The sequence below is a fragment of the Centruroides vittatus genome, unplaced genomic scaffold (assembly GCF_030686945.1).
Source record: "Centruroides vittatus isolate TY-2023 unplaced genomic scaffold, ASM3068694v2 scaffold_907, whole genome shotgun sequence".
NCBI classification, from domain to species: domain Eukaryota; kingdom Metazoa; phylum Arthropoda; class Arachnida; order Scorpiones; family Buthidae; genus Centruroides; species Centruroides vittatus.
The window spans coordinates 1,062,286-1,088,679 of NW_027122720.1; the positions used below are offsets into that span (position 1 = coordinate 1,062,286).

A 26,394-nucleotide genomic window follows, 5' to 3' on the forward strand; every position below is an offset into this window, starting at 1 on the left:
GTTTTATCAAAGAAGAGAGAGAATCATCGTATCGAAGTAGGAGACGAGGAAGAGCAGGAGCAAACCTTACATTTAATTACAGAAAAGCGTTAACTGCTCCAGAAAGGAACAGCAATTGCTATGAGTGGACCAAAACACTCGGGACTGATCGGAAAACACCATGCGTGAAACTTTAACCACACACCAGAGACAAGTAAGGAGAGGAAATGTAGTAAAATGTGTCACTCTTTACGACAGTTGAATGCTTACTCGACTCTATCCATACGAGAGAATGCAGCTGTTTGTTTAATTCTATTCACATGTGTTTTGTTGTAGGATGAATGTTTGATGGGTGAGTTACTTTCATGTAAATCTACAACATTCCTTTCACTTGGAATTTTTATTTTCCTCTCTGAAATTTCTATGTGTATTTTCGTATTTAACTCCTTTTAAATTAATGATAAGTGAAGTTTTAATTTCCGTATATCGCCGAAATTCCCTGTTGTAACTCTTTTAGTTTCCAACTCTCTAATTTTCTAACCTAATCTAATTTTTCAATTTCTGTTCTTTACAACGGGCTTAATGATTTTTCTCCTGTTTACAATAAATATCTGTAGCGATTTAATCAAATTTTATGCTAAAATAACGCTATTAGTTTCGTTTTATAAATGAGGAGTGATGTAGAGAATCGAAATTACGGAGATTCGAGTGTTAAAAATATTCAAATTTTTCAGGTATTAGTGAGTATTTCAGCTGATAAATAATACTAAACTTAAGAAATGTAAGATTTCTTCTGTTTGAACCTTCCTTTCTCGAATTTTTACATGTTTAGAATATGGAGAAGAGCTGGAAAAGATATTCACTCGGATGAGATATTCAAATATTTCAGCATCTCATCCAAGAGAGAATCTTTCCTCTACTCTATCCATATCTAAAACATGTAAAGAATCTCTAAGAAGGAATCCACAAACGTAAGAAAAGTTAGTTTTTTTAGATAACATCATTAATTTTCTTTCTATTTTGCTTAAGAAATAAGCCATTGTAAAACGAAATACTCATAAAATACTCAAAATATTCAGCATCTCTCTACAACTGAAGCTAACTTTTCAAGACAAATTGCTGCTTTAAATGCCAAAATTTGATATTGGGGAGTAAACATTAATGAATTTTAAAATTATTACTTTTATTTCTTACATTAATTTTAACCAAAACTGTATCATCTCATCCAAGTGAGCATCCTTCCTGTACTTTCTCCATGCTACAATTTCTGCAAGAAGACATAAAAATACTCATTTTTAGGTAAGAATATTAATTTTCTTATCATTTATGTAAGAATTAAGCAATTATGAGGCGAAATATTCATAAAATTCTCAAAATATCAAACATCTCTCCTCAACTAAAGCCATTTCTTCAAGAGAAATTTCCGATTGAGTTATCAATAATTAGATAGTAAATAGTAATACATTTTAAGGTTATTTCCTTTATTTACTATTAATTCTATGTGAATTGTCGAGCATCAGACTGTTTTCTTTGTAATCTTTTTCCTTAATGCCTTCTACTATTGCTCTTTCTTATCTGCTAACCAGCAAGAAACCAAACCGCCTCGAGGCCAATTTGTACAAAATAAGAATCCTATCTCTACTTTCAGACAAAGGAAATCACCCGTTCTTTTATTTAAACAATATAAAGTTTCAAATTCACAATTCCCAATTTTAAGAATTCCCTTGTAGTTTCGTTAAATCCCATTTTTTTCTCCTTCCTTCCTCATACTTTCTCTTCCTTTTCTATGGCAATTTGTTTCCAAGAAAATCTTCTTTGCACTTTTGAATATTTTATACACATTTCTAGCTTTTTATCTACTTAATATATTATGTTTACGATTTATATTTTAAATATAAATGTTAATATTCGTGTATTTATTTGGAATTCTTATTCAAAAATATGATTTAAATGCATGGATTTGAGCCGTTATATTTCTTTGTTTTTTAATTAAAATCGTGTAAAATTATTGACTTTTTGAAAAATTACAGTCTACAAATTACGTTTCTGTTATTTAAACATCCTCTGATTTCATATTTTTATCACAAATCTCATCTAACTCCACTCACGTAACACCTAAATCTGATTTGAATGCTTTAATATGCACGAACTTTAAGCGTTATATTCGTAAAACTTCTTTAATTAAAATCATATAAAATTATTGATTTTTCGAACAATTTTACTTCATTGTTTTCTAAATATTATGTTCCAACAGTCTAATTACTTTCTGATTTTCTGCTTTTACCATAAATCTCGTCTAAATCCAATTACTTAACTCCGTAACTTTAAACGTTTTAATTCTAATTATTTAGATTAAAATCGTTAAAATCATTAATTTTTTGAGGAATTTTACTTCATTATACTCGAAAAATTACATTTCCATTGTTTAAATGGCTTCTAATTTTCCGTTTTTATCGTAAATCTCATCTAACTCCACTCACGTAATACAAAAATCTGCTTTTGTATTCATGACTTTAAGCTTTATATTTCTAATTTTATAAGTTAAAATCATGTAAAATTATTAAAAGTTTAAAGAATTTACTTAATTTTTAGAGTATAATAATGTTATAATTCTCTAAACACTTTCTAGTTTTCTATTTTTATCATAAATCTTCTCTAACTCCAATCACTTAACATCACAACCTAAGACTAGTATATGCATAACTTTAAGCATTTTAATTCGAATTTTTTAGATTAAAATCGTATCAAATTATCAAATTTTTGAAGAATTATACTTCGTCATACTCTAAAAATTTCTTTCCAATTTCCTAATTACTCTCTAATTTTCTGTTTTTATCGTAAATCTCATCTAACTCCACTCACGTAATACTAAAATCTGGTTTCGTATTCATGACTTTAAACTTTAAACTTTCCAATTTTTTAAATTAAAATCACATAAAACTATTGATTTTTTGATGTGTTATACTTTATTATACTCTAAAATTTATATTCAAGCCCTCTAATTCCTTTCTAATTTTCAAATTTTTCTAAAAATCTCACCTAAATTACTCCTCACCTCCGCTTAGATTTTAAAGACAATTCACATCACACAAAGCTAGATATATATATAATTTTAAAAAAATAATTTAATAATAGCATATAAACTTGTATAAGCTGGAATATATCTTGGAAACGAAACCCTTACAACACCAAAATTCCAAGTTAATCATCCGCAGATCCCACTTGCTACCAGTTGCTATAAGTTATTCCTCTTCTCACTCACGTATCCTCATGGTTGGCATAGCTATTTCTTATATGTTAGCAGTAGAATATCAATAACTTGACACACTTTGATGCCTCCGTCCGTCCTGTTCTTCCAGATGATGGGACTTTTTTGATATTCGTACTTTTGCGTGTGCTGCTTGCATGCACTCTGTGTATATAGAGCTATATATATATATATACAGTTATATAGACAGGAATCGAAGACAGTGTAGCATGATTTCGGCTTCACGGCATAGTTTCATAAATATGGATGTTCCCGAAACGTCTGTCGAATGTATTAGACCCTCTATCGACCCATTCTCCAATCTATATTCCCAAGTTTCGAGTTTGTTTTCGAATCAAACTTCTTCTTCTTCTTCTTTTTTCTTAACTTGAAAGAATCTCTAGTGGTGTTTCAGTTCCCGAAAATAGTAAACAAGAATGAAGGTAGAGAAATCTGTATCTTAAACTTTGTTTTACTGGAGCTAGAAACGTGTAAAAGCTAAACTTCTGATGTTTTCTAGCAAAATTTGAAGGCAAATGGAAGAAAATGTAAAGTAAGTAAACTCTGAATTTGAATTCTTTTATGAGAAAATCCAGTCTTTTTGTGTGTGGATTAATGCTACTTTTAGAGTTTTAAATAATTTTGGTGAGAAAAAAAAGATTAGAAAGTCCACATCTTCCTCTCCTCATCCTCTTTCTTGCATTGAACTTAGAGCAAGAAATAATTGCCTCGCGCTCTTCATCACTCCTCAAATTCTTGTGATTTAATTCAAAAATGTGTATAGAAGACGATAAACAAATATATAATTTAGAAATTTCAATAAAATTTATCAAATATCTTAAGAAATTACGACTAATATGACTATTAAGTTGAAAGAAATTAACTAAAACGTGCTATATAACAGAATATTTTTATATTTTGAAGAAAAATTTTTAGTATAATTTTTTTCTAAGCTTCATATTTTGATGGAGGAAGGATTACAAATTCTTAAATTACTTGAAGTAGCATTAAAGTGTTCTTCGCAGCATCATTTATCTTGCATTGAAGCTCAAGAGAAAATTAGTATTATTATTTCGTACTCTTAAACACTCTCAAATCCTAGTAATTTCATTTATAGAAGTGTCCAGAAGACGATAAATAAGAATATAATTGAGAATCTTAAATCTAACTTATTTTATGGATGATAAAATTCATCAAAGATCATAAACGTTAACTACTGATAAGATCAGTAAAAAGTGAGAAAAATCTCTATTAAATTTAAAGAAAATAATTTATAGATATTAAATTTCGCTTGAAAAAAATATTCTAGACGTTTCCTTTTATCGATTTTTGTAAAAATTTACAATATTTTCCTGGTTTTTCATTTAATTTTTAACGCTTCTCTTAAGCATCTCTGTGCAGCTTCCGAGCATCCCTCCATCTCCATCATCATAGAATACTTATTTCTACCTCGTTTCTTTCCACGTATCTACCCTAATCTAGTAATTCCCTTTTCTTTAAAAAAATCACTTCTTTTATTCATTGTTAAGGCAACAAAAAAGCAAACCTGCAAAAAAGCAAACCAACCCACAAAACTTTCCCCATTTCCCTTCTGCTACTTCACTTCTCTATTCAATCAAATCCATTCAAATATATGTACGTGCACTCCAAATCCTCTAATTTTTTGTATTTTATTTTTAAATTCTAGGAAAAGTATCTGTGCATACGAAGGGATCAAACTGATTCCGTTGTTACGCTTCATGACTCATTAAGTCCTTCTAGTAGAAAAGGGGGGGGTGAATAAAGAGAAACCTCTTCTGACTGATGCACCTCCAGCAAATTACAGTACTCACAATCAGACAGGAATAATTACTTTTAAATGATGTCAGGACAGATCATTAACCGCACGTCGAGATAGCTCTAAGAATATTCTCGAGAGTCCAAGACAAAATAGGGATTTTGGAGTAGAAAAAAACAGGATAAAGAACAGAAGGCACGAGGAGAAAAAATATATTTTTTCGCCATTTTTTTTAATACTTCGTGTCCTTTTTTCCCTACGGTAACGTCAAAAACTTCGATTGTCTAATCTAGAAAATGCAAAATGTGTTTTTATTAGTTAAAGAGATGGAAGTAATTACGATCAGTGAAGGTAGAAGCAAAGATTCTTTCTGTAATTGTCAATTTTTAAAATCCCTTTTCTTATTTTTTCCCTCTTCTCCTCCTCCCTCTCTCCTTTCTTCTTCTTCTTCCCCCGTTCTTCTTCGTTGGGGTTTTTGTTTTCTTAATTGGAAAACAAGAAATTGGTTTTCGCACGATTTCTCTTCGAAGCACTCTAGTTTAAAACAAGTCATTAAATTTAAGAGATCTGTCAAATAAATATGTTTAGAAACGATTTTTAAAATGTCTGTGCCATTTTTACGAATAATTAACATTTTTATGGAGAAATGATGAAGAAATCGTTCCGTTTTTATGCGTTTCAATGCGCTTACAGAGAAAGTTAAGTGTTGGTGAAGTATTGATGGATAACAGTTGGATTTTATGAAATACTATACAAGGTGTAGATGAGTTGTCATTGCATTCTATTAAGCAAATACTATACAAGGTGTAGAAGAGTTGTCATTGCATTCTATTAAGCAAATACTATACAAGGTGTAGATGAGTTGTCATTGCATTCTATTAAGCAAATACTATACAAGGTGTAGATGAGTTGTCATTGCATTCTATTAAGCAAATACTATACAAGGTGTAGATGAGTTGGCATTGCATTCTATTAAGCAAATACTACACAAAGTGTAGAAGAGCAAGCATTGTATTTTATCAATACATTGAAAAGTATTCCATTTTATTAAATACTGCACTTGGGAAAGTATGCAGCATTCAATTATATTTATTAAAAATGCATTAAAAACTTCTACAATTTTGACAATAAGTTAAAATTTTATACTACTTAAAGTAAAAAATTAATAAATAAGCACGAAATTTAATTGAATAAATACCATAGCAAATATACAGAAGCGAGAAATGCATTTTACCAAGCAAATTATATAGGAATAACTATTAAATTTTAATAAATTAATACCTGAAAAATTAAATTCTAATTTAATTTTAACAAACCAAAATTCTTAGAAATTTATATTTATATAAATATAAAATTAAGTATTTATTTAGTATTTTCTTTGCTTCGTACGCAAAGTAAATTGATAAATTTAAATTAAATATTTTAAATATAATCTGAAACTAATATAAAGTGATTTTACTTACGATCAATTAAAGAATAAAAATAAATGTTTAATTAATTTAATTTATAAAATAATAACAATTTTCACAGTTTTTACAATAAATTAAAATTTTATATTATTTATGATTTGTAAATATTTGCTCTTTTACTATTTGTAAAAGATTTAAAATTCTCTCTAAAATAATTAATAATTAGGAAAAATTAAACTTTGTATTTTTTATCTTAAATTATTTAAATATTCTACTGCATTTTTAATAAAATACAAAAATGTATTCAATCAAAAATTTTAACACAATTTTGCAACAAATGTTTTAAAAATTAATTATAAAAGATGCAAATTTTTACAAGAAAACAAATTTTAAAAAGTAAACTCTATATTTTATAAAGAAAAAAATTTTAATGGCTTTTAAAAATTAATTGAAATTTTGCATTTTATTAAACAAACAATGATACAACTGGCACATTTTTACAATAAATTAAAATTTGCATTTTATTAAAAATGCAGTCATATTCGACAACTTTCTACAATAAATTGCAATTTGTATTTTTATAAAAATGCAATTAAAAATTGTAATTTTCATGATAAACCACGATTTGCATCTTACTAAAACTGCAATAGAAACTGGTAAAATTTTTACCATAAAATAAAATTTATATTTTACAAAAAAGCAGATATATTTATACCAGAAACAATTTGCATCTTTTATTAAAAATAATAATAAATAAAACTCTAAATTTTTGTATATTTTTAATAATTAAGAGACAAAATCTATTCATATTATAAATAATCAAGTAATGCTTATATAACCTTTATTTTGTCTCTTTTATAAAAATAAAAATATAATATATTTCGGCAGAAAGAAAGAAAGGAAAAAACTTGTTAAAAGAAGAAAAATATTAATGACTGAAAACAAAATTTAGAAGAAAATAAAAAGAAAGCGAAGGTGAAAAAGTGTAATAAACAAAAATTAAAACACAACGAAAATTAAATGGAAAAATTATAAATAATATAAAACATAAAAAATTGTAAATAAGATAAATAAATCGTTAGTTAAAAACATAAAATAGTAAGAAATAGCAAAAATTAAAAATGCAATAAATTAAAAACGCAAAATATCAAAAATACAAATTAAAAACGCAAAAAGTCAAAAATACAATAAATTTAAAACACAAAACGTCGAAAATACAAATTAAAAACGCAAAAAGTAAAAAACACAATAAATTAAAAACGCAAAAAGTCAAATACACAATAAATTAAAAACGCAAAAAGTCAAAAGCACAATAAATTAAAAACGCAAAAAGTCAAAAATACAAATTAAAAACGCAAAAAGTCAAAAGCACAATAAATTAAAAACGCAAAAAGTCAAAAATACAAATTAAAAACGCAAAAAGTCAAAAATACAAATTAAAACGCAAAAAGTCAAAAATACAAATTAAAAACGCAAAAATTCAAAAATACAGGAAATAATAAAATTATTTCCGAATCTAACCTATTGATCAATAATATGGTGAAGTTGTTTTCACAAATTAAACTTAAGAATATGTTTGTTCACTTTAGATTGTTTAACTCGATAATCATTAATGCCATAGGCTACGCCTCTTCCAATTTGGAGCCTTACAAGTTATAAAAAATTTGACATAATTCAAAACAAAAGTTTTACTTTAGAATATAACATTCTTAGATATGCCCTCAGATTAGAACTTAATAGATTCAAACTAACTTCCTTCTTTGTAAAAAGGTTTATTAATTTTCTTTTCGTGATTAGAGATAATGGAAATCTACCTTCTAAACTGCTGTTCTCGTTATGTCAAAAATAGAAGATCTTGGGTGAACCAAATGTCGAATATTGTCAACGACTTTGTTGTTTCTATAACTCCACTGCTGAAAAATCAGAAACTAGCAATCTGGTTAAAACTCAACTAATCCAAAATACATTAGAAAATTCTTTATCTCAAGACATTGGAGAAATGTACAAATGGAAAGAACCAGAGTGGTACAGCATTATTCTGGATTACTCTTTTAATAATAACTACATGTTATTTAATAATCCTTTTGGCAATCAACTTAGATTAAACAAAAAGATGATTATGGTAAATAATAAAATTTATGAATTCTCGAAAGTACATGCAAAGAAATATTCACTAAACTTTATATGTTTTGTGAGTGCAAGAAAGACCAAGAACTAAGAATCAAAGCTGATCTAAAACAACTAAGTACTTTTAAGGAGGAAAACTAAATGTATCGGTTCTTTCCCTTACGATACAATGATGTACAAATTGTATAAATTCGCACAAATTTTTGTAACCAATCTCTCTAAATTTATATGTAACAAACCTGATACACATAGGTATTGTAATTTCTTAGGGTACTTAAATTTACATGATTGTTGTTTACGTAGATATAAGTAAATTTCGATACAATGTAAGTCTAACATTCTGTTATAACAGTCTATGGCCTATTATGATTAATAAAGATTTGATTTGAATTGATTTGAAAAATACAGGAAATAAAAATGCAAAAATTAAAAATAAGTAAAAACGAGTAGTTTTTCGTATAAATTAGAAAACGATAAATTAAAAATAGTTATACAAAATCAATAACGTACATAAAAAAACTAATTTACACGTTAAGTAATAACGTTATAAATATATAACGTAAAATAAATTAATGGAATAAAATAAGTAAATAAAGATTTAAATGAATTATAGAAAAATAAGTAAATAAAAAAAAATAGGAAATTTATAAATAAATTTTATATTACATTTGGTTTACGTAGTTGAGCGCGTGAGTTCTATTGTAATCTATTTCAATTTTGAACGGGTTGTTCGAAATAGTATTCGAATATAGTTAACCTGATGATGGCCAGTGGAGTGGCCGAAAACGTTTGTTTTTTATGATTAAATTTAAATTTATAGTTCTCAGCATAAAGGTGTGTGTGTCTTACAGTTAAATAGAGTCTGAGTGAGAGTAGGAAAAGTATAAATAAATCTTTTTAAATATAATAAATATCCAAACTTTTGTATTGATTTAAAATAATAGTAATAATAATAAAAATATTTCGTGAGAGTTGTAGAAAATTGAATTATATATTATGTAAGAAAAAGAAAAGCTGTCAACTTTTACTGTCTATCGTTATTTGAACCTTAACATGGTTAGACAAACGTACGAATTACAGAAAAGGTTTCTTCAATCGTTTCTAAGTGTTATCTACTCTATAAAAGTAAAATATAACATCAGAAAATTGAATTTATTCTCATTTTTTAAAGCATGAAATAAAGGAATTATTTTTTAAACTCGATAAATAAATGCATTATTTTCTACGTGTTATTCTCTTAGCACAGTTATATTTAAAAAAAAAAAAAAGAAGGAATTTTAAAATTTCACAAAGAACAATTTCCTCGTGCATTATCGTTTTTGAATTTTTATTTATTTATTATTATTATTCTTTTAAAATTCTCATTTATATCTAGTAATATTGAATTTTTAAATGTAGTAAGGTAGAATGTATAAAAAATTTATGTATATATCTTTTTTTTACACTCTTCTATGAGGTACAAATATTATAAGAGAATAAATTTATAAAAATTTATTTTGACTTTTTCCATTATTGCATTTTCTTTTACAGGAAAAAAAAAATGTCAGAAATAATGTAGTGATGGAGTGGATTTTTATTTTTGTTTTATTTAAAACTTTGCTCCTTCTCTTCCTTCTCCTTCTCCTCCTCCTCCTCCTCCTCTTCTTCTTCTTCTCTAACATTTTTTAAAATTAAAATTGGATGATGAAAGTCAAGAAGTTTAATTTTTAACCTTAAAATACTTGATCATGATTAATAGGAGTGGATTTTTTTAAGTATAAAATATGGATTAATGCTTAAAGTGAGGAGAAAAATATTTTTAAGATGTTAAGAAAAGTTTTAAGAAAGAAGAACGTAGTTGAAAGTATGGTAAGAAAGGTTGTAAAATCGTGATTGTAAAGTCAAGTAGAGAGTAAGAAAGAATTTTTTTATTTTTATTTTTATATTTTTTAGCTAAATTGTCAAAAAGTTTTAACCAAAATACAGAAACTCTGTCGATTTCTCTTGCTCTTTCTAAGATTATTACTATAGAAGCATCGAACGGGGAGCTATCTAACAAATGGACATACACAATAAAAATAACTTCGGAGAGAGAGCATCACGTACTGTAGAATTTATCGATATTGCTTCTTCTACATCAAGCAGTATTATCCTTAAATCTTATATAGACATTGTAGAAATCCTATATTGAAATAGATAATCGTCTCAAATTTACTTGAAGCAGTTCTTCGTGTGGATGTATCCCGTACGTATCGGGATTTTCTAGTCAAATTACGTAAAATAATTGCCAATTTTTTATGATATTTCAATACTTAAATAGCTTATAGAGTGATTTTTATTAAAAATTTCATATAAAATTTAATTAATTTTCAGAATTTCAGTGATTTTTCATGACAAATGACGAAGCATTATTTGAGAGTTTTGCGATTAAATGAGGCTTTCGGCTGTTAAATTAATCATTAAATTGCTTTGAGGATTGAATTTCGTTCAAATAAATAGAATTTGTGTGGAGTTGTTTCTTAAATTTATCCTCAAGAGACGAGTCTAAGTTGGTGTTTCTATATAAATATACAGTAGAAAGAAGATCCTATCAAGGGAAATGGAACCCCTGAGTTGACCACAGTTCTATGTTGAAGCTTGTAAGAAGAATTCAAAGGGAGTTGAACTCATACATGATGTATGCAATCAAAAGAAAGATAGGGGGATGAAGAAGGACAGATAAGCGAAATCTCAGTCTGTTAAAGACTCAAAGTAATCACAAACAGCTGACGGCCTCCATCTTAGCTTTCTATTATTAAAGCTCCAGTTTCCAAGCTTCTACTACATCATTGATGAAAACGTAAATATGGATTTGAAAACACCATTTATTAACTAATACCTTGTACAAGCTACAAATTGACGTTTCCATTTAAGCCCCATCCCTGGAGAGAAAAACTATATATATATGAAAACCTTTATATTGTAGACATAATGCAAGATACATTCTCATTAAAATTAAACTAGTGTTTGCTCTTAACAAGGAGAACATAAAGGGGCAATTAGCTTAATTTTCAACATTTTAAAATGACCCCTCTTGGGTTTTAAAGATACAAATCAACTATTTGCACATCAAATAACGTTGGCAAGCTTTCTAATTAGCTATATTTTATCCAATAACTAAAGCCTCTTATCGGTTTTATACGCATGGTAACTTTCTATACACTTCTTTCCTCCATTATCCTACCTCGGGGACAGATGTTATCGTGTTAAAGTTCACTTTTCCTGCACTAGAGGGCATTTATCTACAGTCTCCACACCCTTCTGGAGGGAGGGAGAACGTCTGTTTTATTTATTTATTTATTTATTTACTTATTTCTTTTTATCTGTGTATATTTATATACATTCCTGGCACAATTCGTGTTGTGTTTTTTAGATGAGGAAGAAGCGAATCCATCAAATCCGTTCTGGGATGTTAAACATCATATTTCATGAATGCCTACACATTGAATGCTAGGGGGAAAAAAACAGGAAAATTCCGTATTTCCGACGTTATCCGGATAAACTTCCGACAAGGTTGACGATACGTCGGAAGTTCGAGATTTTTACAAAACGTTTGTTGACTGTATACATGAGCTTGCCTATAGATAGAGCCTGCTATTAACTTCGATTGAATGCTACAGAATCTATACAATCTTACAAATTTCTGTTTTCTTTGGGTTTGTTTATGTTATTCCTTCTTTTCAAATGGAATTTTTATTAGAAAAAATAATATTTTAGAATCTTCTTGACTTTTTAATTAATATTTTCTATATCTAAACTGAATTTTATTCAGTAAATCTTTAATTTTTTTATTTGTTTTCAATTATTTTCTATTGCTGATTTGACAAAATTACAGTGAATTTTCTGTTCTTTAAGCTCATTTTTTTTTAACTTTCACCTGCATTATATATCTTACAAAGTGTTTTAATGCCTTAAAAATCGTCAAATCTATGCTTTATGGTTGATTTTTCTACGTTAACAACCTGTTTACTTTCATATATACAGCTATATCCTCGAGTAAATTCACTTGCCCTCCTTCAATTTATATTCATTTAACTACAAGCGGGGTGATTCTTCCTCAACTCACCCTCATTTGTAATGCAGTAATCCTCCCTATTGAAGGATCTAACCTTCTCCATAATAGACTCACCCTATTGGGCTGTTATGCCCTTAACATCCTGCCTGTTCTTGTGGGCTATTTTGGCCACATTTTCTAGAATATATTATACAGAAAAATCAAGTTATATCAAACCAAATTATCTTTGGGGTGATGTTAACCAGGGTTTTCTGATATAAACGACCCAAATATATCGTACACCTGATCCAAAAATTATTTTTACAACCCATTCCGTTACTCATAAAAATAAATGTCCTCCCATGCCTTAATGGTACAGTAATAGTAAGCTGTAATTGGCCTGATCAGAAAATGGATCCCTGATAAACATCAGTATCCTGTAAATGTCCCTATAATTCTTCCACTAGATATTCTGTAGGGAGATTTCCCCGTTTTGTATTTAGAAGAGATAAAGCCCCCCCATGAATCTTTCTACGTATTTGTGGGTATGTTTGACTTTATGGTCTACTTTTATCGTTCTGATATCAGCTATGGTGTCAAGGAAACTCCCATAAAGTGTCATTCCTGCTTCGAGTCTTAAGTAAATGATATAAGTCAGCATTCTACAACTATTTCCTGGAGCCTTTCCTCCATCCAATATGTCTGAACTTTGTTTTCTTCTGCCTTTTTATCCATTTTATCTGATTTTCTTGAAGGAAAATGTCGCAGATAAGTAATTTTTAAGACAAAAAATATGTATTTTTATCATTTTTTATCAAGTTTTCTGTACTTTTTCTCGTATCCTAATGGTTTTTTTCAACATTCGTCAGCGAAAAATCATTTTTTCTTTTCTCTTCTTTTCGAGTAATAATACTGTTCTATGGCTAAAAACCGAACTTTTCTCTTATATTTTTAATTAAATTTCAGTTTTTCTGCATTGAAAATGTATAAAATGTGCAAAATAATGCTTAAAGTAGCTTTGTTATCGCTAGGCGCGACTGTCGCTTCGCGTCGCGTAGTGTTTAGCCTACTCACTAATAAATTAATTATTACAATGTTTAGTTACGTATAAAGAATTTATACAAGTTTCCAGCGCAATTTTTAATAATATTTATGAATTTATAATGTAAATAACTAAGTAGTGATGTAATTACGCTTTAAGGATGAACGGAGAGGCGCGCGGCGCGATGCGACGCGACAAGCGTCATCAGTATATTACACACTAAAAATAGATAAAAGAATTTAAATAATTTACGATTTTAGCGCAATTTTATATAATAAGTCCTTTAATTCTCTTCTAACAGCACTAATTATTAAATAAATTAAGGATTTAATTCGATTGAAGGTCATCAACATGCGCTCACTAACTAAGCAAGAAATTGCTTATTTACAAAAAAAAATAAACTGCCAACATAAAAAACCCAGAAAAAAAAATAAAAAACACTCCTTTCCCCACCAATTTAACACAATTTTACAACAATAAATCTTAAATTTTATTAGAAAAATGATTAATTTACACAGCACACGAATGGAATCTTAATGGAGTAACACGTAAAATAAGCGATAAATAAAATTAAATAACTAAGCAAATTAATTAATTTAATATTTGAATAAATAAAAAACTTTGTCCTGTATCAATTAATACATTTCTTGCTCGATAATCTTCCAGAGATTTTCGTATAAAATTAATTTTCTAACTAGTTTTCTTGGGCAGCCAGAGTTTGTATCTGCCTTCAGAAACTAGTTTAAGTTCACATTTTAATTTAGATTCTTAGTATTTTTCAATATAAAAAGAACACATTCATCGATCCATACATTGTGTATTTCATCTTACAAGTACGGTGGTTTATTACGTTTGTAGAAGAAGAACCTTATCCTTGATTCATTCAACTGCCGGAGCACTTATTGATCTGGTATGTTTGTCGACTACAACTCAGTCAATCTTCAGCCATAAAATATCGTTTTATCTATCAAAAACGTCGTATTTACTTCCAACGTCTTTGCTTTCCAACGATTCTTTTCGTCTTCGCACATATCAGCAGTTTGTTTCATTTTGAAAGAATTTTTCTTAAATGCATCCTACTTGCTCCGATATTATTCATTAAATTGTAAGATTTAAACTGAAAAATCTTTACGTTTATGAAATTTATGTAATTTTTCAGGCTCTACTTGCTATTTCCCAGGCTCTATTTACAATTTTTCCGGCTCCAGTTTGCAAATTTTCAGGCTGCAGTTTGCAAATTTTCCAGGCTCTATTTGCGAATTTTCAGGCTCCAGTTTGCAAATTTGTAGGTTCTATTTGCAAATTTTTAGGCTGCAGTTTGCAAATTTGCAGGCTCTATTTGCAACGTTTCCAGGCTCTATTTGCAAATTTTTAAGCTTTATTTGCAATTTTTCAGGCTTAAGTTTGCAACGTTTCCAGGCTCTATTTGCAATTTTGCAGGTTTTATTTGCAAATTTTTAGGCTCCAGTTTGCAAATTTGCAGGCTCTAGTTACATTTTTCACGTATTTTTGTGTATTAATTGAGGTTTCCAGTTAACAAAATGTGTAATTCTTAACTGAAGTGAAATCGTAATATCTTACACTCATCGTGTCTTATTTAGGACATTACCTGATTCTGTTTCATATATGACCCTATAATTAACCTTATCGTCTTGATGCCTCATACTTACAAAGCCTCATTGATGGTAGTGTATGACTGTAATGTCTTTCTTGCTACTCTTCTACTAAATATCTGATTAGCTTAGCTTGTGAAGCCTGGTTAAGTAATTTCTAATTCTTATAATTCCCTAATTAAGGTAATACCTGACTGTTGATCATATTGGATTTATGATTCAAGAGGTTATGAGATTGCTTCGTTGCTTTATTTACAGTAGTTTAACCTGTTTCTTGTCACTTTTCTAAGTTAGTATCTGATTAGATGACGCTTAAGGGAAGCCTTATTTACGATAATGCTTGATTAATTGGTGTATAGGGTGTTCTATTTAAGATATATCTGATCATCTATACCTTACTTAAGATATCCAATCTCGTATGTAGTACCTTACTTAAAATGTTACTTGATTAAACGATTACCATATATATATATATATATATATATATATTAACATCAAAGACATTTTCTATAATGTACCGTACAGTACTTATGGTAATCAGGTAAGCTAATTAAGATGTTATCTTATTATATTTATGACACTTAATTAAAGACGATATTTTATTATGCCCTATTTTAAGACGATATCTGATTAAAATATATATTTATGACACTCTAAGATTGTATCTTAGCATCTCATGCCTATGATACCTCACTTAAAACAACGTCAGAAATCTTCATCTCTTCATGATGCTCTCTAATCAATGAATTTAACATAATAACCTGTAATATTTAACGAAATTGAAGTTTAAATTCGTATTTTTTGGACGTTTTTCATGGAGTGCATCATATTAAATTAATAATTTTCCTTTTTTAAAGCGGTTTAATTCGTTATAAAACTTAAAATTTCATCTTGATAAGTACTAGAACGAAAAGAAGCCCCTGTATAATTACTTGCAGCATCGAAAATACTTTAAAAGAGGAGATTTCTTGAAGTAGTGTGATTAAACTACTCATTATTTTCCATTTATCGACGGTTGTTAAAGGTATGTTGCCTTAAATGTCTTTGTTATACGGAATAGAAAGCATAAAACATAAGTAAAATCTTCCATTTAAAACATATTCTGCACAGTAATTATTGCCCCATCGACTTAAGTCGCTACAAAATGAACCATTTACAGAGTCACTGAGCCTCATAAACGATTGGAAACTTCGATAACTTCTCATGATAATGCTCTACTAACTGTAATTTAATCCGCTAAATTAATATTATTAAGTAAAAATCCATTAATTTTCTATACAAAAATTTCATTTTCTATGATTTTAGAAGGGTTGAATTGTAAACTTGTGCGCTAATTTACACAGAAAACAAGTGAAAATTTTCGAGTAGTACAGCATTAAATTTACTCCTATGTTAAGTTTATGTTAAATTTTACATAGTGCTTTAAGTTATTGTGTAAATGTTATAATATATACTCCATTATGAACATGGCTGTAACCTATTTGAAAAGATTCTGAGGTTATGAATCATAGGTATGTCCCATATAATCTGTTTTATGGACAAGCTTGACAGCTTTCAATGAAATTAAATATCCTAGCTAATCATAGGTTTTCTTTAATCTATAAAACTCCGAAATTTTTTATAACGTGATAAATAATATAATAATTAATCTATAAAGTTTATATGTTCTTACATTGTTCCTGAGAATGAGCTATAGTAATGATGCTCTGAACATCATCTCGTTATCCTTGATCTTCTCTTTAATTAGAAAAAACAGATAATTTTAATTATACGAATTTATTTTTAGATGCGTCAGAGATGCTCCACCTTTAGATATGTCAAAGATACCCCACGTTAAATGCATGTAATATGCCCCACTCTCAGATGAATCAGGCAATTCCAATATAATGACGACAGATAAATTCCTCTTCTTCATGATGATGATGATGATGATGATGATAATGTAATGCCTAAAATGAGTTTCTATATTAAATTTCTCGTCATCATTTCGGCCCATTTTACCGCCAAAACCTCCCAAAAACGAAGCATAGTTCCTAATTATATACACTAACTAATTGGTAGCAAATTAATGAATTTAAATCCCTTAAAATGAATTAAATTAAAAGAATAATGCTAAAAATATATAATTAAAAGTTTAATCTCGTGTTTAATCCCCGAATAATGTCTTAATGAGTTCGTTTTCTTTTTTTTTTTCTTTATCCTTTACTCCTGGATTAAAAACATTTCCTACCTCACCAGAGAGTCGGTTTCCCAAGCGCAGTTAACATTCCCTATCTTAATTTAAAATTAAAGATGTTTTATAGGATAAAGACAAAAGATAAAACAGAGCAATGACGTCACTTGGAGAAAGTATAAACTTTAGCAACGTTAAAACCGGGTAACTTTATCCATAGGATTAACGCGATGTTCCAATTTTTATAGCTCTCCGGATAAAAGTTGAAGGTATTTTTTTTTTCTTTTTTTGTAGTTCTAAAGATAAGATTTTTCTCCTCTTTTCTTTAAAGGAATCTCTTCTGTACAACTCTCACAAACATACACATCACGGATTTTCTAAGGCGAAATAAATTGAGGTGCTGTAAAACTCGTATCAAAAACTTCAAATAAATTAGGAAAGAAACTGTATAGGAAGGTAGGAAGAAATGTTATTTTTTAAATTTAATTTTATTATTAAAAAAATACAAAAATTCTGTAAACTTTTCACTAGTATAAACTGTAAAATTATATTTAAAATCCAAATAGAAAACTTTATCTAAACGCCTGTAAAGTAGTCTTTTCTGCTTAACAATTCTACTTACGTGCTAAATTATTTTAATTTCTTGAAGATTAACGTCATTTTTATCTTAATTAATGGCGAGAATTATTAATTTGGCAGCTGTTTACTTAAAATTAATATTTAATTTATTAAATATCTTCAAAAATTTAATATAAATGTAGTACAGTACATAAACACCTTTTCTAGATACAGCTGCCATCTTTTGCGAGTAAATTAAACTAGAATGCTTTAAAAAAAAGGTGACGAACGTTGTTAAAATTTAATCTTTTATCAATGAAAAGGGAGAGAGAGAGAGAATCTCGTGTTTGTATGTGTTGATAAAGATTCAAGTCGTCATCTCTGCTGATTCTCGAGGGCATTGTTCTTTGAAAAATTTACTCAAAAGCTTTACCACAGAACAATAGAGCTGTTATCATAGCGATAAACTTGCCCTACCCTTTTACACCCCTTTTTTTATTTATTTTTTTCTTCCTGTCCTCCTATCTATACATAGAATACTAATATTAAAGCTGATCTTAGGGTAGGGAAGCTCAAGATCAGATACAACTCTACTATGATATAACTCGAGCATTGTCTGATAGAAGGTTTTAAGTTGATTTATATGTTCATGTAAATGTAGTTAAAGATAAAGCTTTGTGTGCGGTACCTGGAGGCATTAGATTATATACTTTTAAACATTTTATACAACTTTAAAGCATCCCTCTCTGTTGATGCAGTTTGAAGTTGTTACACGCATTTTTCTATTGAAATTTCCGATGTTTTGACCTGTCTGAATGCTTAAAAACCCTCTCAGAAAGGTAAGAAAAAAATCAGTAGTTCTATTCTTTAATAAAAATATTTTAAAAGGAAATCCTTGAGATGTCTTTACATTTCGATATAATTGCAGTTAATCAGGCTGCTTCTAGACAAACAAGCAGTTTTTTTTTTAAAATCTTAAGTGAGAAGAAAGAAAGGAGATAAATAAAGCAAAATGTCTTTGTAAAACTTTAAAGAAATTAAAATAATTTAATATACGAAAATATCTTTTTACGTTCTTCAGGGATGGTAGAGAAATTGAAGTAAGAATTAACACAATAACTTCGTACAAATTCCCTAAATTTTAGGGAAAATAAGTTATCTAAATAAATTATCTCCTTTTCAATTATATATTACATCTCTAAACATATAATATATAATTGAAGAAATTTCCCTAAAACTTGTTTTTTTTTATTTCTCTGGAATTTCTTAAAGGAATTATAGAGAAATTAGAGGATAAGTGTAGCTTAGGGAATTAAAATTTTGGGATAGAAATTTTTTATAAGGTTTCCAGAAGGAAACTCAAGAGTTATAATTCAAAATGAAGAAAATTTTCCTGATTTTTCCCTAAAGAATTTAGAATAAAGTTAGAAAAACACTGTTTAATTTCTTAATGCGAGTTTAAGGACATTAAAATTAAGGATAAAGGCATGCAGATTTCTTTTCTGAAATAAATATATCTCGTATATATATATATATATACATTATGGTTCCTAAAAAACAATAAATCTTATTTTTATCGAATCATATCAGACTCGAGATGGGATGAACGATAATGGAACAATAATATATAGCAGGTAGTTTGCCTTAAGAACACAAAACCCTATTAATGAGGCCCCATACTTTATTAACGTTATCCCGCAGCATAAAGACCTCATAAATCACTTTATAGGAGGTTCTATATCAAAACAGGTATATCGCCACCCCGGAGGAATGATAAAACATTTTAAAGTCGACCCACGCCAAATTTTTATTATACAAAATTCATAGGAACACTTTAACAGCGTGTCAATATCCAACCTCATTTTAAGAATTCTCTCCTTCCCCCTTGTATAAGTAAATGGATGTATCACCTATTAGAAATTAGAGATAATCAATGGGGGGTAGGAAGAAGAAGAAGAAGAAGGGAAAAAATGGGGGCGACGAGTGAGAAGAATAAAACGGATATGACGACACAACTATTGATCCGTTCTTATCTCGCGGGAACCTGCGAAACTTTTAAGATCCGACTGAGGAAACAAGTCTTGTCTTCTGATCAAGTAAAATCCTCATACTCTGATAAGGCTCCCTGTTTGCTAAGATAACACTCTGTACACCGCAACTATAGGAAATCATTCAGGTCAAGCAAGGATTTAGATACATCTACTTTTCATTGTCTTCTTGTTTCTCTGTAATACCCCCTTACTGATAAAACATTAGATGGGCTAAAAATTCGCAAAAATTGATTTTTAAACTTACGATTTAATTCCGTGATTCATGAGTTTACTCTTCGCACCCCTTTCTTTAAAACTGTGATCGATTCTCCTAAGTGGCACCCCCTTTCTTAGGTAATCAAAAAGTCTCCTTTATCAAGATATAGATGTAAAGTTGCCTTATCTTTATAAATAAAGTGACTATTTAGCCCATAGAATAGCTTCCTGTTTTTGTAAGTTGAAGAGCCTTCTACTAGACTGCAATTCCTCCACTTTTTTTTTTTGGTGGTTTAAAAAAAGAGGTCTTTTGAGGACGATCACGCTAAGCCACCATAAAGCAAAATTTACTATTCTCTTCTACTCTAGAGAATTACCACGGATGGATAGCCCACTCACCAAGGAAGTGATGCGGCCTACCAACTTCCTGTCTAGAGAAAGAGATTACCATTCGGGAAAGCCCAACTTCCGGTAAAGCTATGTCAGAGGAACCACCCCACTACCAAACAACTCTTCTTCATATCGTCACAATGTCTCACGTCCATTTATCTTTTATTTATGAACAGATTAAAAGAAGAAACATTAATAAGAAAATCATCAGAATTCTTTCTCTCTCTTTCTTCCATTCTTGCTCTTCCGCATCCTTTCGGAAACGTTGCTCTCGAAGCCATTTAGTGAGAAAAATAAAGTAACTACACACAATATCTTATTTTTTTAAGATTAAAGGAAGTATTTTTCTTTAATTTTACTGAAAAATAATGGCAGATGTTGTTAAATAGTTGAGAATTATTATATATTTCCCCCCTCCTTCCTCGCTTCTACCGTGGGAATAAAATTTCTTGAAAAATTGAATTCTTTTCAAGATATAATAATACTCGACGGCTCCTTCTTGCAGATATAATCTGTCAGATGGACTGATTCACTCTCGAGTGTCACTTCTACTCGTACTAAACCATTGAACCCGCTTTCTGATTCTATTTGTATCTATCCGAGCGTAATGATTTGATTTACTAACTCCGATAGTCTCACCACCTGTCTTCTACTTACTGAAAACTCAACCTGTGTATGGGGTTTAGAAACAATTTCAACTTCCAGACATCATCATAGTGCTAGAATAAGAAACAATGTAGCCACTGTTCTTCAATAAAGAATTATTATCTTCGTGCAAATGCTTCAGATAATAGGATTTCGCCGTATAATGCGCACTTAAGACAAAGCTTCAGAAAAGTAACTTTTCCCGTTTATTCTTATAAATTTTTATTTATTTATTTATTTATTTATTCTTTTTTCTTGCGTTTCATATTAATTACAGTCTAATTTATGATGGAAATTAATTTATAAGCTAGAATATTGCAAATTAAAGTCAAAAGTTTAAAGGTCTGAAGGGCGTCGAAATTTCAGGAAAAAGTGAAAAAATATTAATTTATAAACGATTTTTCTTTGTGTAAATAGTAAAATATTAACGTAAAACACGATTTTTTTATTTAAAACATTAAGTTTTATATATTTTCCTGAAGATCTGCTGAAAAAACTTCATGATTTCCAAATGGCTCTTGTAAAAGAATTAATAAAAGATGTAACAAAAGAGGAGAAAATAAAATATAAAATATTTCCTATTGTAAAAAAAATTAAAAAAATGTAAATATTTGAAATAATATACCAAATTCTAGTTAAAAATAAATAATAATAATAAATATAAAATATTGTAACTCCTGTAATCTGAAGCAGAAGTTTCAAGTCTCAATCGAGGTTCCATAACACAGACGTCTGCAAACTCCTAAATTGATGATCAAAGGTAGGACTTTACCGAAAGGTATTCATGTAATTATCCCCCCGGAAGATATCCCAGAATGTAATGCGCTCGAACGACAATTTATTGATGATGATTTATGAGCGGGACCACAACCCAAGGTGTGGGATTAATATCGGTAGCGTGACATCACGCTGCCATTTTTTTAATACCACTCCTTGGCCTTGTTTGACCCTCGGATCGAATCGATATATATATATATATATAAGGCGCTCTTCTACACAAAAATGAATGATTTATAGATTAAAAACGTCAGATAAATTGGGATAAATCAAACTAAAAGTATGCCATACACCTCTAGAACTTTCAACGTCCCTTTCTTTCATCTTTTCAATGCATCCCCGTTTCAATAGAGTTCGTATGTAGTGTTGAGAGTATAAGTTCCGCCCTATTCTAACACCCATTGATCCTTTACATTATTGTCCTTTAGGTGTGAGGAATAGAGGGAGAAGAGAAGAAGAAGTGAAGCTACGACACGAGGTTCGAGTTTCTTCATTGTTTCTTGACTAGACCTGCGGTTACAAAGACTTTCTTGTTTGTCGCTGCCAACTATTCTCTGAGCCACTCCTGTGACATACAAATTGGCTTCAATAAGTAAAATGGATACACCTGATCACTTTGGCACAACTTCTATTCTGTGAACGTTTGCAAGGAGCATTGTACCACAAGAACACCTGGACTTTGTTAAGTTTTGCTTTTTATTTGGTCCGAGTTATTTTTAAAGGAGATGTTAGGGGAGGGAAAGATATGTAATTATTAGGTCCTATAATGCTTTTTTTTCTTCCCTCTGATCTGCTCTAAGCCTGTAGTTTAGAAGCCGCCATCACAATAGTGGCCTTTGTAAGTAAACTATACTTGTACTTCCTAATTTTTTAAGATAAATTTACGGTAAATATCCTTCTAAACCCGGTTTAAGTATAAAAACAACATTAAATATATTTAATTTGCATTAAATTTAAAAAATTTGGTAACCTCATTAAGTCAGCTGACAAAAAAATGCTGCAATTAACGAGTTTAAACAGGTTTTAACGTGTTTAAACTTGTATTTTTTACATTTTAATTAACTTAATAGTATAATATATTCATTTTAAATTTAAATTAAACATTTATAATTAAATTATAACGTATTTTTGAAGTTATAATTGATACTCTTATTCTTATATCACCATCTGTTGAGGAAATTTATAACTAAAATACAATTTTTTTAAATATATTTTTTAAGATTTTTATAAAGTTTAATTAAATTTAAGTATTAAGCTAATAATAAATATTATATTTAAGAATATATTAAATGCGAAAAAATTGTAAATGTATAAAACAATAAAAAATTTTAAACGTTTTCTTATCCTGCCATCTAGTAACAAGTAAAAGAATTAATAAAAAAAACAGTAAATTAAATTTTTAATTATTTTAAATATTAAAAAAAAATTTTTTTAAAGAAAAGTAGTAAAAACTAAATTATAAAATTTATTTCAGGTATAATTATATTTTTATATTCGTTCTAAAAATAATTTTAAAATATTTTATTAATATTTTAATTTAATGACATAATTTTATGTATAAATGTACTTTTTTTTAAAATCACAATAGAAAGTTTTAGAAGAAAAAAATAGTAATTTTCATCATAAAAAAATGGCCATTCTTTCTATAATCGTTCACAAACAGCTGACACAAATGTCTTCAACAGCGGGAATTTATTTTGTTTTTATTTTTATTTCTTGCATTTTTATTTCTTCTGAATGCTTCAAAAGATAAAATATGATTTCCACAAAATAATAAAAAAAATATAACATTAAAACTAAATCAAACTTTAATTCTTAAAAAAAAATCCGGTTATATATTTTTTATTTTAAAAAATTAACTACATGCTTTACCGCGAGATGGCGCCACAAATAAAATGCGTTTTCATTATTACGTAATAATGGGTTTTGATGACGTCAAAAATATTTTAACATAAATTATAATATTTAATGAGATTTTTTTAAAAATTCGAAATAATTTCTTTTTAATACAGCAAAATTATTTTAAAATAGTTTAAAATGTTAATAACAGAGAGCGCCACGTGTATTAATAAGGTTCCTTGTAAAAAGTTAAAACAAATTGATTTTTTCATTGAGAAATTTCGGAATTTAGCTTGGAATCATTCCAAGTTCCGTTGAGAAATGACGATTTATCATCGTTGCATTAATTATTTTTTAAGTTTTAGCTAAACTTTTTCTTCGAGATAATTATTAATTCTTACTTTTTACCACTCCAGAAAAAAAAGAGTGAAGTACAGGATTAATGGAAAGTTTATTCCATCTTGAAAAATTATTATTCATCTTTAGTTAAAGAAAACAAGAATCGTTTACCTAATAAAAATAATCCTGTAATCTCTACTTCACAGAAACATCCATTTAAACTGATTAAAGCTAGCAGAAAATTACCATGCTGATCCCCAAGGAAAAGTTATTATACTTAAGAATAACAATCAAAGTGTTAACATCCCCCCTTCTTCACTTTTTCCGTTCGTATCTTTTCATTTTCATTGTATCTCTAGAGATGGTTTTAGAAATGTTAATAAACCCTTACGCTAATTGGGAACATCGTTCTTTACTTCTTACAACTCTTCACTCACTTTAATGCAACATGCATTTTCTCACTCCATAGAGATTTTCCTTCACTTACTACAATCTCGAGTGTTAATACGTGCCATACACTACATATTATTTATTCACTTTCATATAGTTAAAAAGAATGGAAAATTTAAGTTGAATTTAATTGCACTTGTAAATTTCTTCTTCTTCTTCTTCTGTTTTTGTAATGTAACTTTCAAAGGAAATTTGGATTTCTAGAATAAATTCGTGATTCTTTTCAAAGTAGTAACTGTAGTTTCCTTTGTAAGCAGTAGTTTCCCATAAAGCAGTAATTATTCAGGAAAGGAATTACACTTAAAAGGAACTTCTCCTGTTACAAGAGCATCTCGGAAATTTGGTATTCCATAGAGTAAAATGCGGAAAACTTTGAGAGCATAACACTAAATCGCCATCTTTGTAGTGTGAATGTTAAATTCATCCTTTGATTATACGCTTTGAACATTGGTTAAAACGAAGAAAATGGTTTATAATTATGTAATTAATACTTTGTGAATGAAAAGGTGTTAAGTTTGTAGAATATTTCTTGAAGTTTCTTAATTTTAACATTACTTTTCACCAAGAAAAATTACTGCAGTTTTTAAATAAGTGCTTTGTTAACAAGTAGGAAAACTTTGAACTCAATATTCCTTCCTAGTACAAAATTAATTAAACTACTCGCAACATTTATAAGAAATTATTTTACTTGAATTTAAATTTTGACAGAATTAATTAATTTTAATTTTTACCTTTTTTACATAGAACATAAAAAAATTATAATGCTCTATGAGTAATTCTGTACAACAAATTTTAAGATATAAAATTTAATATATATTTTACTACTAATAATAATAATGGAGAATTTTATTAATATGAAAATTTATTGATTAATTCCTGATTTAATTTATTATAATGACAGACTTAACACCATTTAGTGACAGTAATTTTTACGTTGTCTGATTTTAAGATAATTACAATATATTTAATAAAATTTTTGCATTGATTAAAATTGTAAGCGTTAGACATCATACTGTAAATTAATACTGATTAATTAGTTTTTTAAAATATTTACATTTAGAAAAATTATTAGAAAATATATCTTAATTACTACGAAATTTACGTGGATTTTTTAAAAATTTTAAATCTTATACCTGTCTATTAAACTTGTAGAATAATATATTTTACTTTCTATAAAAACTAGTCAAACTTCAATATAGCGCCCTCCCAAATAGTACCACACTCTCGTAAACAGATCTTCTCTATGCTTTTTCATAACCCTTAAATCATCTTTGAGGGCCTTCAAGTTAGTGAAAAACTGGATTTAGCGCTAGTTTTAAAAGCAAACATATGCTGATGTCATCTATCCTCCATTCAGCAGATATTATGAGTGTCTTTTAAACTTGTCAACATGGACAGAGCGAGGTTCTCATTAGAAGTGACCATTTGATGAGGTCAAAGTTCAACATATTTACACTAACCCACTTATAAAAGATCTCTGAAATGAACCAGATTCGAACCCGGATCCTCCAGACTAAAACACCTGCAACTTTACCAACTCAACCATCAGGCCACTTGACAAAAACACATTAGAAATTATATAATTAATTATCCTTATTATCCTTAAATCCTAAATTTATCGTTAAATATGCTAATTTATGTTAATTAAATTAAGAATATAAAACATAAAATATAATGAAAAATATATATATATATGAATTACAATTACCTTACAGTATTATACATTTTAAATTGATGCGAATAAAACTTCTTTATGTAAATTAACGCCATT

At 28.5% G+C, this 26,394-nt stretch overlaps 1 long non-coding RNA gene across 1 annotated transcript; it reads left to right on the forward strand.

Annotated features, from left to right (window-relative positions):
• Positions 1-10,227: 10,227 nt before the first annotated feature.
• On the forward strand, positions 10,228-20,868 carry LOC136990366 (uncharacterized). The gene is made up of 6 exons (XR_010883053.1): positions 10,228-10,430; positions 10,537-10,763; positions 10,892-11,357; positions 17,711-17,825; positions 20,555-20,654; positions 20,750-20,868. It is a non-coding gene; the product is annotated as an uncharacterized lncRNA (long non-coding RNA).
• The last annotated feature ends 5,526 nt before the right edge of the window (positions 20,869-26,394 follow it).